The sequence below is a fragment of the Heterocephalus glaber genome, unplaced genomic scaffold, assembly GCF_053883595.1.
Source record: "Heterocephalus glaber isolate CG9 unplaced genomic scaffold, H.glaber_assembly_v1.0 deba00001666, whole genome shotgun sequence".
NCBI classification, from domain to species: Eukaryota; Metazoa; Chordata; class Mammalia; order Rodentia; family Bathyergidae; genus Heterocephalus; species Heterocephalus glaber.
The window spans coordinates 13524067-13540216 of NW_028258406.1; the positions used below are offsets into that span (position 1 = coordinate 13524067).

The 16150-nt window shown below is 36.7% G+C and overlaps 1 protein-coding gene across 22 annotated transcripts in view; it reads right to left on the reverse strand.

Annotated features, from left to right (window-relative positions):
• Positions 1-16150, reverse strand: part of Enox1 (ecto-NOX disulfide-thiol exchanger 1) — a 571647-nt gene that overhangs the window by 282721 nt on the left and 272776 nt on the right. The gene's annotated exons all lie outside the window — the stretch shown is intronic.

The following is a 16150-nucleotide window of genomic DNA, read 5'->3' on the forward strand; positions in this document are numbered from 1 at the left end:
TGTTAACTTATCACATTAATGAACCTTTCTATTCCTCCCATATTCTGGACTTTAACTCAAAAAAAGTTTGGCAGGTTCGCCACCTGCTGCACAAGTGCAAGGACCCGAGTTTGATCCCCAGCACCAAAAAAAAAAAAAAAAGAAAAAAAGAAAAAAATAGTTTGTCAGGAATCTCATTATTTATAGATTTAAAATATAATTCCTCCAAATATAACTCTTTTTCAAAGGCTTACTGAGCCACACTACTTTGTCCTTGCAAGATTCACATAATACCGTACTGAACAGAAGAGCAAAAAGAACACGGCAGTTTCAATTCTTCACACCCTCCCTACTTCCTAGCCCTGGGTGTCCACTGCAGGACAGTGCTATAGTTTGCACGTGTTCCTTGCCAATGTGATAGTAATAAGAGGTGGGCATCTGAGAGCTGACTGGGCCATGAGGACTCCTTCCTTGAGATTGAGGCCCTTATGAAATTGTTGCTACCTTTTGGTATCTGGCTTTTCTGCCTACTGCCATGTGAGGATGCAAAATTCCTTCCTTGCAAAGGAAGGAATTTAGATCCAGGGAGCTGCCCTCACCAGAAAGCTAAGCCTACTAATATCTTAATCTTGGACTTTTCAACCTGTAAGAAGTTAAGAAAACAAATTTCTCTTCTTTATAAATTACCTACACTGTAGTATTTTTTTACTGCAGCATCAATATGGTAAGACAGAAATTGTTATCAGAGGAGTGAGGTGTTATTATAATAGCTGAAAATGTATAAGCAGCTTTGGAACTGGTAGTGGGTAGAGGCTAGAAGAGTTTTGATGTGAATACTGTGAAAAGCTGGTACTGCCATGAATGGACCACTCAGAACAATTTCAGTGAGGGCTCAGAGGAAGAGAAAAGCTATAGGAACAGCCTCAGTCTTCTTAGTGATCATCCAAGTGTTTGTGGTCATGATGCTGATTAAAATAACAGGAGTAAAGATTATTCTGATGAGGTCTCAGCTGGGAACAAAAAACAAAGTATTAAAAACTGCAGAAAGGGAGGGCCATCCTTGTTGTAAATTGGCAAAGAACTTGTCCTAGGACTTTCTAGAAGGCAGAACTAAAGAGTGAAGAACTAGGATATTCAGTGGAAGAAATCTCTAAGCAGCAAAGTATTTAGGGTGCTACTGGCTCTTCTTAAATGTGAGAAGAGAAAAGCAAAACTTAACAATTTGGAAAATTCTCAGCTGACCATGTAATGAATAAAATAGCTTAATATTTATGAAGGAAAACTAAGGGTGCAGCCATGTGGCCTTTGGATGAGGAGGTGAGTATGAAGAGCAGGACACCTGGCACCACTCATCAAGACAATGGGAGAATGGGCTGGGGATTTAGCTCAGTGGTTCTGCCGCCTGCCCCGAAAGCACAAGGACCGGAGTTCGATCCCTGGTACCAAAACACAAAACAAAACAAGACAATGGGAGAATGACTCAAAGGCATGTCAGACATCTTCAGGGATGCCTTGGCCATAATTGGCTAATGTGCCTCAGTTTCAAAGGTGCCTTGAGTTTTATTTAGATGAGACTCTCGACTATAGGCTTTTGAGTTGATGCTAGGACAAATTAAGACTTTTAGGGTAATGGGATGGAATGAATGTATTTTGCATTCAAGAAAACATGAATTTCATGGAGGACTAAGAGCAGAATGCAACTGTTTGATGGTGCTCTCAAAGTGATGGTATTGAGAAGGCTATGAAAGCTCTTCCCTCATTAATGGAATTAAGGTCCTGATAAATGAGGCTTATCACAGTCTGCAGGCAGCTCACTTTTCTGCTTTCCTCCATGTGAGGACATACTAGTCCTCACTTCCACAAGAACCTTCATTGAAGCAGAAAATATCCCTTACCAAACAACTGAACCCACCAGCACCTTGATCTGAGATTTCCCAGTTGTTAGAACTAGGAGAAAATAAATCTGTATTCTGTAAAAATTACCCAGTCTATGTTATTTTGTTACAGCATCATGAAAGTACAAAGACAGCAAACCTGCAAAAGAGAATGGTATCATCATTCCTTTCTCTTCCTTCTTTATCCTTTTCACTAAATTGTGAAATTCTTTCCAGTCATTCTAACTCATGGGATCACATTTTATGTACTATCAGTAACTTTTAGTAGGCTCTACTTATAGTTTATCCTGAAAAAAAGTTAGAAGACTTGTCATCCTATCAGAATTGTCATCCTATCTATAACGGTGATAAATATCCGAATAGAAAATAAATGGGCACACAGAGAATTTTTAAAATGTGACTTTAATTACATACTTTTATCACTCAAGAACCTACAGGGTTTCTCTGTTTTCTCAAGAATCAGATTTAAGTTCATCATCAGGAATATCTGTGCCCAGGCTGGGGATTTAGCTCAGTGGTTCAGCTGCTTGCCTTGAAAGCGCAAAGTTCAGAGTTTGATCCCGGGTACCAAAATAAATAAATAAATAAATAAATTTTAAAAAATAAACAAGGAATATCTGTTCTCATCATCCTCTCCAATATCAAACTATTTCTGACTTAAACTCTTAAATCGAATAATATTATAGTGAATCTCAAATAGGGGTGCATCGTATTCATCAGGATGTACTGAACTGGACTCTCAAGAGGAGAGCCCTCATCATATACTTTATTTGAAAAATACTGCACAGGTGATTCCAATGGATATCACCTGTTAAGAACTGCTGTGTCTCTGCCAGTAGGCATTTCTACCCCACTGGTAGACACTTTGGAAGCCTCATTTCCTTAACTGAATCTTTGAAGATCACAACAATATTTCATGTTTTCTCCAGGTTGTTATTGTAGAGTTAAAACATTTTAACTAGAAGGGAACTTCCAGTGACTCTCTAGGCGTTTAGAACACACAGCCATCATGCATGTTCTATTTGAAATATGCCAAGTTATAGAAACACTTGAATTGACAATGTTTTAAAATTATAAAAACAAGATCTGACAACATTGGGACAGTGTCCTTCATGTAAATGACTGGCTGAGGTGAGCAGTTGGGTGTGTGAATTTAGAGAGGCTTATGCTTCCCAACTGCCACCTTCCCCATCACTCCCAACTCCCTTTCAGACCAATTAAGGGCTGGCCCCTGCAGACATCTGAATTTGCAGTGTATTATCTAGTCCAACCATTTCAGATACTGGCAGCATTTTGAAAAGCTGAGTGATCTTTCTTACTCCCTTAATTTATAGGTCATGGTAAAATTATTGCTTGTGGCTCCGAAGTTAGATACTGGGCTTCTGATTCATAACCAAGTTGATTATCTTCTCTCTCAACTTCCTCATCTAAATGTTTAATACTAGGCCAAAATTAAATGTAGATGGATGAGTAAGAAGCCTGATCTCTACTCTGTCTTTGCTTTAGAGTTTCCAATCAAAAAGCTACTCTACTTCCCACTTCAGATTCTTAAATAGGATACTCTTCATTTCTTTTGATGAGTTCCAATTCACCCCGGAATAACTCTGAAGTATCTTACCCTTGACCATAAAGAATCTCAGTTCCTCCTACAGCCATGCAATTTCTCAACCCTTTGCGCAAGCTGTTCTTTGTCTTTGGAAAAGACTCTTCCCTTCTTCTTCACCCAAAAGCCAAAAGCAACGTCCTCTAAGAAGTCTAAGTTTTATATTCCTTGTTTGCATGACTTAACATCCTTGTGAATCTTTCCTTCCCAGTACCACCAACACTGAGCTTGGGTTAAGCTATACCTGACTTCTACATAATTTGGATGTGACAAAAGTTATGGAAAGTGACACCTCTCTTGCCTTTTCACTCTGTTGATATCTGCTGCCATGTTATCAACTGCCCTATGGAGAGGCTCTTTGGAAAAGAAACAAAGGAAGTTTCTAAACCAACAGTGAGCAAGGAACTAAGGCCCTCAGGCTATTAATGTTGTGAAATTTAACTATGCCAACAACCAGTGAATGAGCCTGGAAATACGTTCTATTCCAGTTAGGCAGTGTTGTACCAGTTGGGAACACTATGGGCCTGGGCAATTCCTTGATTTACAGCCTTCGAGAGACCTAGAGCTGGAGACTGCCTTCAGACTCAAGTGGCAGTATTACTCTTCCCTGGATCTCCAGCCTGCTGGGCTGCCAGGCAGACACGCTGTAAGTTTTCATGATCACATTAGCTTATTCCTTAAAATACATCTGTCTGTGTGTCTCTTTCTTTCACCTTGTACTGTATTTGTTCTATTTCTCTGATGAATCTTTACTGTTACAGGCAGGGCTCTCTGGTGAGACAGAGAGAGAGAAGAGAAAAGGCAGGAAGAAGGGAAGAAAAGGGAGTCAGGAAGAAGAGAAGAAAGGAAGGGAAGAGAGAGCAGAAGTGGGGAAGGAAGAGGAGAGAAGAAAATGAAGAGATTTATTAAGGGGATTGGCTCAGTCAACTATAGAGGCTGAAAATTCCCATGATAGGCTTGAGAATCAGGAAAACCAGTAGTGTGGCTCAGTCCCAGTCTGAAGGTCTCATAATCAAGTAAGCTGACAGTATAATTTTCAGCCCAAGGCCAAAGGCGCAAGAGCTCATGGAGCCACTAGTGTGAGTCCTAGAGCCCACAGGACAGAGAACTTGGAGTTATAAAGTACAAGGTTAGAAGAAAAAGGGAGTTTCCAGGAAGACCAAGAGCAAGATTTTACCCTTCTTCCTTCTTCGTGTTCCATCCAGGCTTCCACCTGTTAGGATGGTGACTGTCCGCATCGAGGAAGGAAGACCTTCCTCAGTTCAGCCACCACCCCAAGCACAAATCTTTTCCAGAAACACCCACATAGACCTGCCAGGAGAGCACAATCATTCTAATTAATTGTCAGACCACCTGGGATTCTCTTTCCAAAGGGAAAGAGGGATAGGCTCGATGCCTACTAAAATATTGAAAATGGTTAATGCTTTATCAGCTAAATTTTAATCCAGTCAAGTTGACACAAGTCAACCATCACAATAGTCACAAATGACTAATCCACAGATACTGTGACACATATGATACACACCTGTTTATCACATTGAATTACAAATTTGGGGGAGCAGTAATGGGTACGGAACTCAGGGTCTCTGTACTGAGCTTTAATCCCAGGCTGCCTTATTTAAAATTTTTTTTAAATTTTGACATAGGGTCTTGGTAAGTCACTAAGTTGCTCAGGCTGGGCTCAAACTTGCAATCCTCTTGTCTCTGCCTTGCAGAGTGATGGATTTAGAGGTGTGCGTCACCACACCTGGCTTATAAATACTTTTTAAAATTCTAATACGGTACACTTAGAGCTCTGTTAAAACAGGCACCATTTTTATTATGTTTGTAAACAAATCTACAGTTCTAAGTATATGCTTGGCTTATGATAGGGGCTCAAGACATATGTGTTAAATAAACAAGTAAGTGATTAAGCTTCAGTAGCAGTGTTTTCATATAACCTTTAAAAGCAACAGAGCAATTCCCAAACTTCTCATTGAATACAATTATTGGTATCTTCAAAAAAGGAACAAATAAATGTTAAAATTATAAGATGGTACATATTTTCTTTACCGATAGTAAAGATGTAGAGAGAAACAAGTCACTACCTACTTGGAGAATAAAAGGAGAGACTTAACAAAGTTGGAGAATAAAACTAGTGTGAATTCCAGAATAACAAATTTGAAATTTTGTAGACTGATTTAGAGCTATTAGAAATAATTTTATAATCAGATAAATTTTGACTGGGAATATGTTTTTTGAAGATGAATGTGGCAGTAATGTTATAGTAAGATAGTGAGGAGGAAACTGTTGCTAAGAGAGTGAATTAGAGTAACAGTAATAGGAAAAAAGGACGCTAAAAAGAAAATGCAGAGAATAAAAGAAATTCCACCAATTAGATGAAATCAATAATGAGAAAAAAGACATAGACAAAGAATACAAGAATATTTTGAGTCTGGTATGGAAAATTGTATTAACACTGACAGAACGTGAATTCAAGAATGAAACTTGGGTTGTATCCACATGTCAAAAGGAGTGAAGAGTGACTAGCTTTGTTTTGGGATATGTTGAATTTGAGAAATATCTTGACCTTTCCTATGCTTATGAATACTGAAAACCCAAGGTTTAATAAATATTTCTCCAAAGATCAGTAGAAAATGGCAAAGACTAGGTTTTTAATACCTGCAATTGGAGTTTAATTTACATGTGGCAAAATACACTGATATTAAGTTTAAAGTTCTATGAGTTTTGTCAAATATATACTCCCAATTAACCTATATACTAATCAAGATAAAGAACATTTCCATCATTCCAGACAGGTCTTTCTCAAATAGGGAGTTCTAATTTCTGTCACCCTAGACAGCTTTGCTTGTATTTATTGTTAAATCTAACAACAGTATCAACAATTAATTCATGAGTATTATTCTGTTGATAAATGAGTAGTAGGCTATTATATAAATAGTATTCTGTTGTCTGAATAACTTCATTTATTTTCCATTCTCCTGTTGATGGTCACTTGGTTACTATACACAAAGCTATCATAAACATTCCTGTACAAGGCTTTATGTTCTTCTGTAGGATTTTACATGCTTTCAGGTTTTTTAAGTAAATAACTAGGTGTGAGATTGCTAGGGATTAATGCAGGTATATATTTAAGTTTGTAATAGCACATCCTGTTTTCCTCAAAGGTCTTTCCTGTTTTACACCCTTGCCAGCACTATGTGAGACTTTCAGTATTACTGTATTCCCACCAATATTTGATGTTTTCAGTACTTTTATTTTTAGCTAGTCTAGTGGCTGGGAAGTGTTAATTAAATATGCATTTTTCTCTTGACTAATGATATCATTCTTATATCTTCAAATGTTTATTAAACATTCTTATATGTTGTTTTGTGAAGGTTTTGTTTAATAATTTGTAAATTCAGGGAGAGAATTTTGTATTTTTAATGTAAAGGTCCTTTATATATTCCAGACTGTATTCCTTTCTCACATATACTTATAGCAAATTATGTTCCCACTCTGTGGCTCAGCTGTTAACATTGTCATTTAATAAAGAGTTTTAAATTTTTTGTAGTGTAATTTACTGATTTTTTTCTTCTAACGTTAGTACTTTTGGTATTCTAAGAAATAACTGCTAAGACATTCTACTACTTTTTAATAGAAGTTTCATAGTTTTTACCTGTATGCATATGTCTATTACACACTTTGAATTAATGTTTGTGTGTAGTGTGAGGTCAGTACCAGTACTAACATTTATTTTGTTTCAGTGCATTTAATAAGTTGCTCCAGAAATTTATTCCACTTATTAATAAGCTTTTCCTTTATACCATGAAATTGCTTTGGTGGCTTTGTTGAAAATCTACTGACTGTATAAGTGGGTATCTATTTCCTGACAGTGCATTTGGTTTCATTGGTTGATTTGTCTAGCTTTACATAATATATTTTCTTACTGATGCTTTTATACTAAGTCTTGGTATCAGAGTGTTAATACCCTAATATTGTCTTCCATTTTTCAAAAATATTTTGACAGTTCTAAGTTCCTTTATTTCTATATAATTTTTAAAGTCCAATTTATTAATTGGGACTGATTTTAATATATATATTACTTTGGGAAAAAAGAACATCTTAATAAAACAGAGCTTTCACTATAAAGTATAATATATCTCCATTTATTTATATCTTTTTAAATTTCTTGTAGAAATATTTTATAATCTTCAATGTGCATGTCTTGTAACATTCTTTTAAGTATATTACTTAATATTTTATGGTTTTCATACTACTGTCAGTGGCATTGTCTGTAATTTCATTTTGCTATTATTTCTTAATGTATAGAAACAGAATTGATATTTTATATTTATTTTGTGTACTGAGACTTCACTAAATTCAATAAATTTTTGCTGAGTTCAACTACATCATCTTAGATTCCTTGGGATTTCCTATTTAAATTTTTAATACAAAATTTCTCTTCAATGTTTTTAAACAGAGATAGTTCTATTACCTTTTGTTTTTCAATCTGTATGATTTTTACTTCTTTTTCTGAGTCTATTGCATTGACTAGGATCTTTGATGTGATAGTGGCTAGAATTGGTGAGAGTGGACAACTATGCTCTATTCTAACTTTACAAAGAAAGCATTCATTGTTTCAGCATTATTAGCTACAAGTTTGTCATAGATTTTACAACTAACTGAAGCCTTTTGAGAAGTATATACATCAAAAAGGGCTCCACCCTTATGAATAGTTAAGTGCTTTATAAAAGGGCCAGAGGGAACTAGCTTAGGTCTTTTTTGTTCTTTGCCTAAACCATGTCATGTGAGAATACAGTGTTCATCTCCTGTTTTCTTCCTCCTGGAAGTGAGGGTTCTGCTGTGAGAAGACATTACTGATGGAACATGCCCTCACCAGACACTGCTGGTACCTTGGTTCTTAAACTTTCCAGCCTTCAGAATTATAAAAAATAAAACTCTGTTCTTTAAAAATTATCTAGTATTGTATTTTGTTATAGCAGTGCCAAAGAATTATGATGAAAATATTCTCATCTCATAAAGAAATCATTATTTTCTATAGTTCATGAGACAGAAATAAAGGAATAAGTTGTATTAGTTAACTTTCCATTATTGTAAAAAAAATCCTGAGATAGTAAGCTTATGAAAGAAAAGCTAACTTTTTTTTGTACTGGGAATTGAACTCAGGACCCTACGCTTGCAGGACAGACACAGTGCCACTGAGCTAAATCCCCGGTGCTTTTTAATTTTTATTTTTGTTAGTATATCTTTGCAGTATATAATAATTTCACTCATCATTAGATGCTGATACATGTATGTTAATGCATCTTCATTCTTTTCATGTCCCTTTCTCATCCCCTCCATCTCCTGTCCCTCCATCTCTTGGTCCCCTTTCCATTTGTGAATTGATTTTTGCTCATTGTTTCAGAAAATTTAATCACTGGTTGGTAGGCTGCACAGCACTTTTTAATTTTTTTTCTAGTGGATAGTTCCCATGGAAAGGCAGCAAATCATGGTGGGAAGTATTTGGTGGGGTGAGCTTGTCATGTCATGGTAGCCAGGAAGCAAAAAGAAAAATAGGATGTGGCCAGGTCCTAATATCCCCTTCTAAGGCATGCCTTCAGTGATCCTTCCACTAGGCTCTGGTTCCAACACCCACCAACATGAGGACCAAAACTCCAATGCATGGGCCTTTGGGGGACATTACAGATCCAAACCACAGCATATCATTTAAAGATACAGAAGTAATAAGAGACAAAAAGAACTAAAAATGGTGGCATATTAGAAGTGGGGAGCTGTTAGTACAAATAAGTTAAATCCTTATTTAACATCTGCTGAGTCAACAGGTAATACTGAATTTTGATAAATCAAGAAATGTGTCAGCCAAAATTATAAGCATATTTAGAGTTATAAAGTAACTAAAAATATAAATGTAAAAACAGTCAAAAGGCTTAATAAGCTTTTTTTTTTTGGACAAGTTGAGAAATGGGATCCAAGAGTAAAATTTCTCATTATAAGCCTCCTATATATTTAAATTTCTAAAATCAAGTACATGTGCTTTCTTGATAAAAATAAATGCAAAACATTTATTAACATTTTTTTAAAAAATCCATTGGGAAACTATCCAACTACACTTGTGCTTCATAATGCAGCCTACAACATTTACATCTAGTCTTGGGTAATTAAAAAATTAAAATACTACATTTTAAGTCTCAAAATAATCTCTATATTGTGACCTGTGGCAGATAATATTGCAGCAACACTGTAGGATACATGATAAAATACCCTACTTTGGGTATATTAGGTGTTCAAAAACCAAAACTGGGGGCCAGGGATTTAGCTCAGTGGTTCTGCCACTTGCCTTGCAAGGATAAGGACCGGAGTTCCATCCCCAGTACCCCCCCCAAAAAAACTGGTTAAAATATTTGTGAAAAACATAGGAAGTGAGTAAATGCCTGTCCTAAAGACTTCTCTCAACAGTACTTCACACATGTCACAGAAAGAGAAATGTGAACTCTTTAATCCTTGATGCAACAATGGAAGATTGCTTAAATTGGAGCTATTCAAAAATATCTGGAGTCTGTTGTTTATTCTGTGATTTCCTGTTATGATTTAGATCTAAAATCTCCCCCAAAGGTCTCATGTATTCAGAGGTGGAGCCTCTGTAACATGATTGGATCTTGGGGCACTATACTCATGAGTGGATTAATCTACTGATGAGTTCAGTTCCCTGGTGAGTTCACAGTTGAAGGTGCTGTTTAGGAGGTGGGATGCACTGGTTAGAAGAGGTGTGTCACTGAGGGCATGCCTCGAAGGTATATCTCTCTCCCCAACTCTCCCTTTGTCTCTTGGCTTCCTGGCTGCCTTGAGATGCAAAGTATTTCTCTGCCGTGCTTCCATCATGATGTTTCTGCCTTGGAGCCAGGCTACCAAGGACTTGAATCCTCTAAACTATGAGCCAAATTAAACCTCTTCTCCTTTAAATTGTGGGTGCTAAGTGTTGTGCCCAGCAATATGAAAGCTGATTAATACATTCCCAAATGAGCAAAATGAAAAATTGCTAAACAGAAACAAAGTCTATGAACTATATCACCAACTTTCAATTCTAGTGTCACGGGAAATATGAAATGTTATATTTTGCGACCTGTTAACTGTATGAAAGGCCAAGTTCTTGCTCTCCAGAAATCGAAGAATGAGTCCCTAGGAATGGAGGGAGGTTAAAAATAGGAAGATATTTTTTGATAGGAAAGCTCCTGAGGGGGAGGAGGGGTCCAGAGCAGGTAGCCAAAAACCCCACTTTACAGAGAAGTTTTATAGGGTGAAACTCATGTCAGTACAATGTGGGCCACAGTGATGAATATCCAATAAGGTTACAAGTATAGTCACTTAGGTAATGGTGGTCCAATTGCAAACCAAGTCACATAGCAAGCATACAAGGATTTTCAGTAAGGGTGGGAGTCAGGGATATTTCCCTGAGAGGTTGGGTTAAGACCTTGAACCCCCACCCAGGTGATTGATACCTATTTAGAATATCAATTACTGATATTTGTCCCCTAGGGAAGCACAAGGATGTATAGTTTCTCTCCTTTTACAATTCTGGCCTTCAGTGAATGTCCCTTGGGCCAACACTATCCTCCATGCAAAAGACCCACCCCTGTATAACCAGATATAATATTTATAACTAACTTAGCTGTCTACAATACCAAGAGCCCCCAGTAACCTTCCAGCAAATCCCCTTGGCTTAAGTTGGTCTGTCCCTTTCTGTGCATACAGCTAGGAAGTCTAATTGATGTGGTGCTGTGGTTTGTTACACCTTTGTCCTGGCCTTCTCCAGGACTTAGCCCTATCTGACTATAATGTTTCTACCTACCTCATGTATCTATAATACTAGGATACAACATCTCCACCGATAAACATGACACAGCCCAAATGACACTAGGCACTTTAAATCTGGAATAAAGCTGATATGGCATGAATTGGAATTTTTGGAAGTGATAACTATTTTGAAATACAGCTTTTGAAAAAGTAAAAATGAAATGGAAAGACTTTAAAAGAGACAAATGTCAAAACAAGAAAGACTGCAGAGTCTTCGAATGATATTCTCATTCATCTTCAAATTTCCTTTGCTGTGTGTTTAAACATTTCAAGTGAAGTGTTTTTCCAATGTCACTTGATATAAGCAAACATCTGAAATTCAACATCAAGCTTTAAACATTGTCCATCTTGAAGAAGCTTTAAAAATGAATGTTGGCTTGTTTTTCCTAGGGCTGGGAATTTAGCTCAGTGGTTCTGCTGCCTGCCTCGCAAGCACAAGGACCTGAGTTCTTGTTTTTCCTAAAGAAAGAAATAAAGACTATATAAACTCTTTCTCCCAACACCCTACTGAATTAGGATTTTCCAGCAGCTGGGAACCTATAGACATACATATTTAGGGCTGGATATTCTTACATCTAACTACTACCTCGTTCCCAAATTCCAGCTCAGAAAGTTTCACAAGGAGAAACAGACTTCTGATGTCTTTTGGAGTTCGTCATACAAAGGGTTTGAAAATTAACAAACTTTTTTTGTAAGAGAATAATACCAAGTGAAGAATAATTAATATCTAAATGGCATAGGATTGACTTTCTATTGATAAAATGAAATTGGTGCTTAAAAAACTGATCATCCCATGTAAGCTTTTATGAGCCTTCCAGAATTCAGGGAAAATATTTTGCTTCCCTGCCAGCTCTATCCTACTTCTGATGCATTCACATGTAATGATGGCTGTTAGTAGCAATATAGTTACTATACAATCCTTTTAAGAATATAAGCTCCATGATAGCTAGGATATTGTCTCATTCACTACTGTATCCAGCAATCTAAAAGAGTGCCACATATTTAATAAGTAGTCTATTTTTAAGGAATAACAAACTCATACTTTTACTGTAAAGATTAAAAGAACAAGTCCAGGTAGAAGTGCTTTGCAAATTCTCACACATTTAAGAGATAGGAGTCACCTTTGTTCTTCCACATAATCTGATCGTTGTTGGGGGCGGCTCTGAGAGCTATGACCAGGTCATTTCCTATGTTTTGAATTCTAATGGCCAAAATTAGACTCATCTATAGGTGAGATGCAGAATAATGGAGTGGTTCAGAGTATGAGCTCTGAAACGTGACACCTAGGTTCAAACCCCACTTCTACAGTTGACTTATTTGCTTCACGTTCTTAAAATAAACATTCAATCTCCTTATATTTAGTTATCTTGTATATAAATTTGGAGATAATAACAGTGTATAACTCATTAGGTTGTAAGTATTAAATAGATTACTGTATGTAACTCACTGAAAACAGGCCTGACACAAAGTAAGCACTAAGACTGTTGCTAGTTGTGCTGCCACTTCTTCTAATGCAGAAAAATATATGAAAATCCAGCAGTGTCCACACTGATTTTTTTCATTAATGCCATGTAAATTTAAGGGTCAGCCAGACACAGTGGCTCATGTCTGTAATCCCAGCATTGAGGAAGGCCCAGTCACAAGTTTGAGTCCTGGTTGAGCAACTTAGTAAGACCGTGTTTCAAAATAAAAAATAAAAAAGCCTAGGGTAGTTCAATGGTAGCTACAATGTCCTCTCCTGCAAAAAGGCTGTATTTTATATTCCTGAATTCCTCTAAAGTTTCATCTTGATGTTATTATTTTCCACATTTAGTTCTTTAAAGAGCTCAGTATAACTACTGCTCAATAAAGTATGTGTTTTGGATAAAATACAGATATGAGCTGAGGCATTTAATCACAGAGGCAGTCTCAGGATCTCCATTCTTAGCCTATTTTTCAAACCATGTTGTTAAATGTATTTTCTTTTTCAGGAAGGTCTTACTAAATTACGTGGATGTAAGAAGATTCTTTAAATGTAAAAGAATTTTAATTTTTATTGAGATTTGCTTTAAAAATATTCAGAGTTGGGCCAGGGATTTACCTCAGTGGTTCCAGTGCCTGCCTAGTAAGCCAAGGTCCTGAGTTCGATCCCTGGTACCAAAAAAAAAAAAAAAATTCAGAGTTGGCAGAAGAGGAGAGCCACTCCCAGCAGACAGGGGGAGGCGCCCTGGTCACCATAGCACCATCCCCAGCGCAGAGGAGGTGAGCCAATTCCAGCGCCCAGGAGAAGGTTGCCAGCTGCCATAGCACCACTCCCAGGGAAGAGGAGGTGAGCCAATCCTGGTGCCCAGGAGGAGGCTCCCGGACCACCATAGCACTGCTCCCAGTGCAGAGGAGGTGAGCCGTGCAGGCGCCAGCAGCAACGTCCCCCCCCCCGCCCCTTCAAAATGAGAAGGCATGTAAACAAGCCTCAAAAACAGACTTCCAGATCACCTACAGCAACCCCAAAGGGAAACAAGATGGAACAATCTGATACTCAACTACCTGGACTCCCTGAACTGGCAACAAAAGAGGATCTGGAAAAAATGAAATCAGAAATAATTTCTCACATAACAGCAGAGATTGTGCCTATAATGCAAGACATGATTAATGAATCTAGAGAGGACACAGATTAAAAAAATAGAGGAGCTGAGGAACATGATGGAATCCCAACATAGGAAACAAATGGAATCCATAAAACACATACAAACAGATTTCCAGGATATTAAAAACTTCATTGAAAGCTTACAGACCAGAATGAGGCAATGTGAGGACAGAATTTCAGATATAGAAGATAAGATTGCAATTAGTGACAAGGAAAAGAAAAATTGGTTTAAAATTGTAAGGAACCATGAAAAATCAATCCAGCACCTGCTAGACGATGCAAAGAAGAATAACATAAGACTGGTTGGAGTCAATGAAGAAAGAGGAGAGAGTGCAGATGACATTAAAAAAAAAACTGTTCACAAAAGTGATGGCAGAAAACTTCCCAAGCAGGGGAAAAGAACTTGACATAAAGATAAGTGAGGCATATAGGATTCCAACTAGCCTTGACCAAAAAAAACTACACATAAGCATATAATAGTTAGGATTCCTGAAACCAACAGAAGAACAAAATTCTTCAAGCAGTTAGATAAAAGAAACAAATCACGTCCAAAAGAAAGCCCATCAGAATCACAGCAGACTTCTCAACACAAACCATCAAGGCAAGAAGAGCTTGGAGTGATGTATTCCAAGCCCTGAAAGAAAACAGCTTCCAACCTAGATTGATGTACCCTGCAAAACTATCTTTCAAAATGGATGGAGAAATAAGATACTTTCATGACAAAGAGCACATTAGGAACTTCATGAATACCAAACCAGCACTCCAAAAAATTTTAGACAAAATCCTAGGAAAAGACAATGAGGATCACAACTCCAGGAAGCCCAGCAGAATGAATCTGTTGGGTGTGACAAATTAAATGCAAAGGGGGAGAATCCAACACAAAGAAAAAGTCATGACAATGATGTCAATATGTATCAGTTATAACCATCAACGTTAATGATCTCAATTCACCAATCAGAAGAAATAGACTGGCAGAAAGGGTCAAGAAGCAAGATCCAACAATATGCTGCATACAAGAAACACACTTAATTCAAAAAGAAACTCATAGACTGAAAGTTAAAGGGTGGAAAACAATACTCCATGTGACAGGAACCCGAAAAACAGCAAGAGTAGCTATTCTCTTTGCAAATCAAGTGGATTTCAACCCAAAATCTGAAACACTCTGGTCCCAAGAATTTCAGATAAGGGATAGTCAACTTGTACATACAAAATCTATTGTAAACATGTGTTTTCATTCCTCTTAAGTAAAAACTTAAGAACAGAACTGTTGGTTCTTAACAGTAATACAAGTAATTTCTATATTGTTTTCCAAAATAGTTTTATCTTTTTATATTCACATTAGCAGTATTCGAAAGTTCTAACTAGTTCACACCTAAGCTGACATGTGTTCTTTTAAAACTTTTAACTTCATCTCCCTAATGAGTGTTAATATGATCTTATTATTATACTGATTAGTATTTTTCTGATTCTAGTATTGCACACCTTTCCTTGTGATGTACTGGCTATTTATCATCTTCTTGTGTCTACTTTTTAATTGGGTTGTCTATTAATGAGCTGTAAGAGTTCTTTATATATTCTGGCCATAGGTTTTATGTATTATAAATATAGTCTGTTTAAGGACTACTTTTCATTTTCTTAACGATGTCATTTAAAGTTCTAAATTTTGATGGAACCTCATTCATCAATTTTTTTTCTTTTATACATCATGTTTTTTGTATCCTAGGAAATTCTTCCCTACCCTAAATTCATGAACATTTTCCCTTATAATTTCTTCTTAAAGTTTTATAGTTTTTGTCTTTCATATTTAGGTTCATAGATCCTTTCAAATTATCTTTATGTGTGGAAATAAAGGGTTGAGGTTAATTTTTTACATACAGATAACAGGTGTTCTAGAACCATTTTCTGAAAACACTATCTTTTCCTCTGCTCTTGAGTTGAGTTTATGTTCTATAAAATGTTAATGTTAAATAATCTTTCAAAACTCAGTGAACCATATATGTGTGGTTCTATTTCCAGATTTTCTGTTTTGTTCCAATGATCTTTATGTCTTTCCTTATGCCAACACTGCCTTGATTATTGTAGCTTTAGAGGAAGTCTTAAAATTAGGTAATAAGGGCTGGGGATTTAGCTCAGTGGTTCCACTGCCTGCCTCCCAAACACAAGGTCTTGAGTTCGAGCCCCAGTACCAAAAAA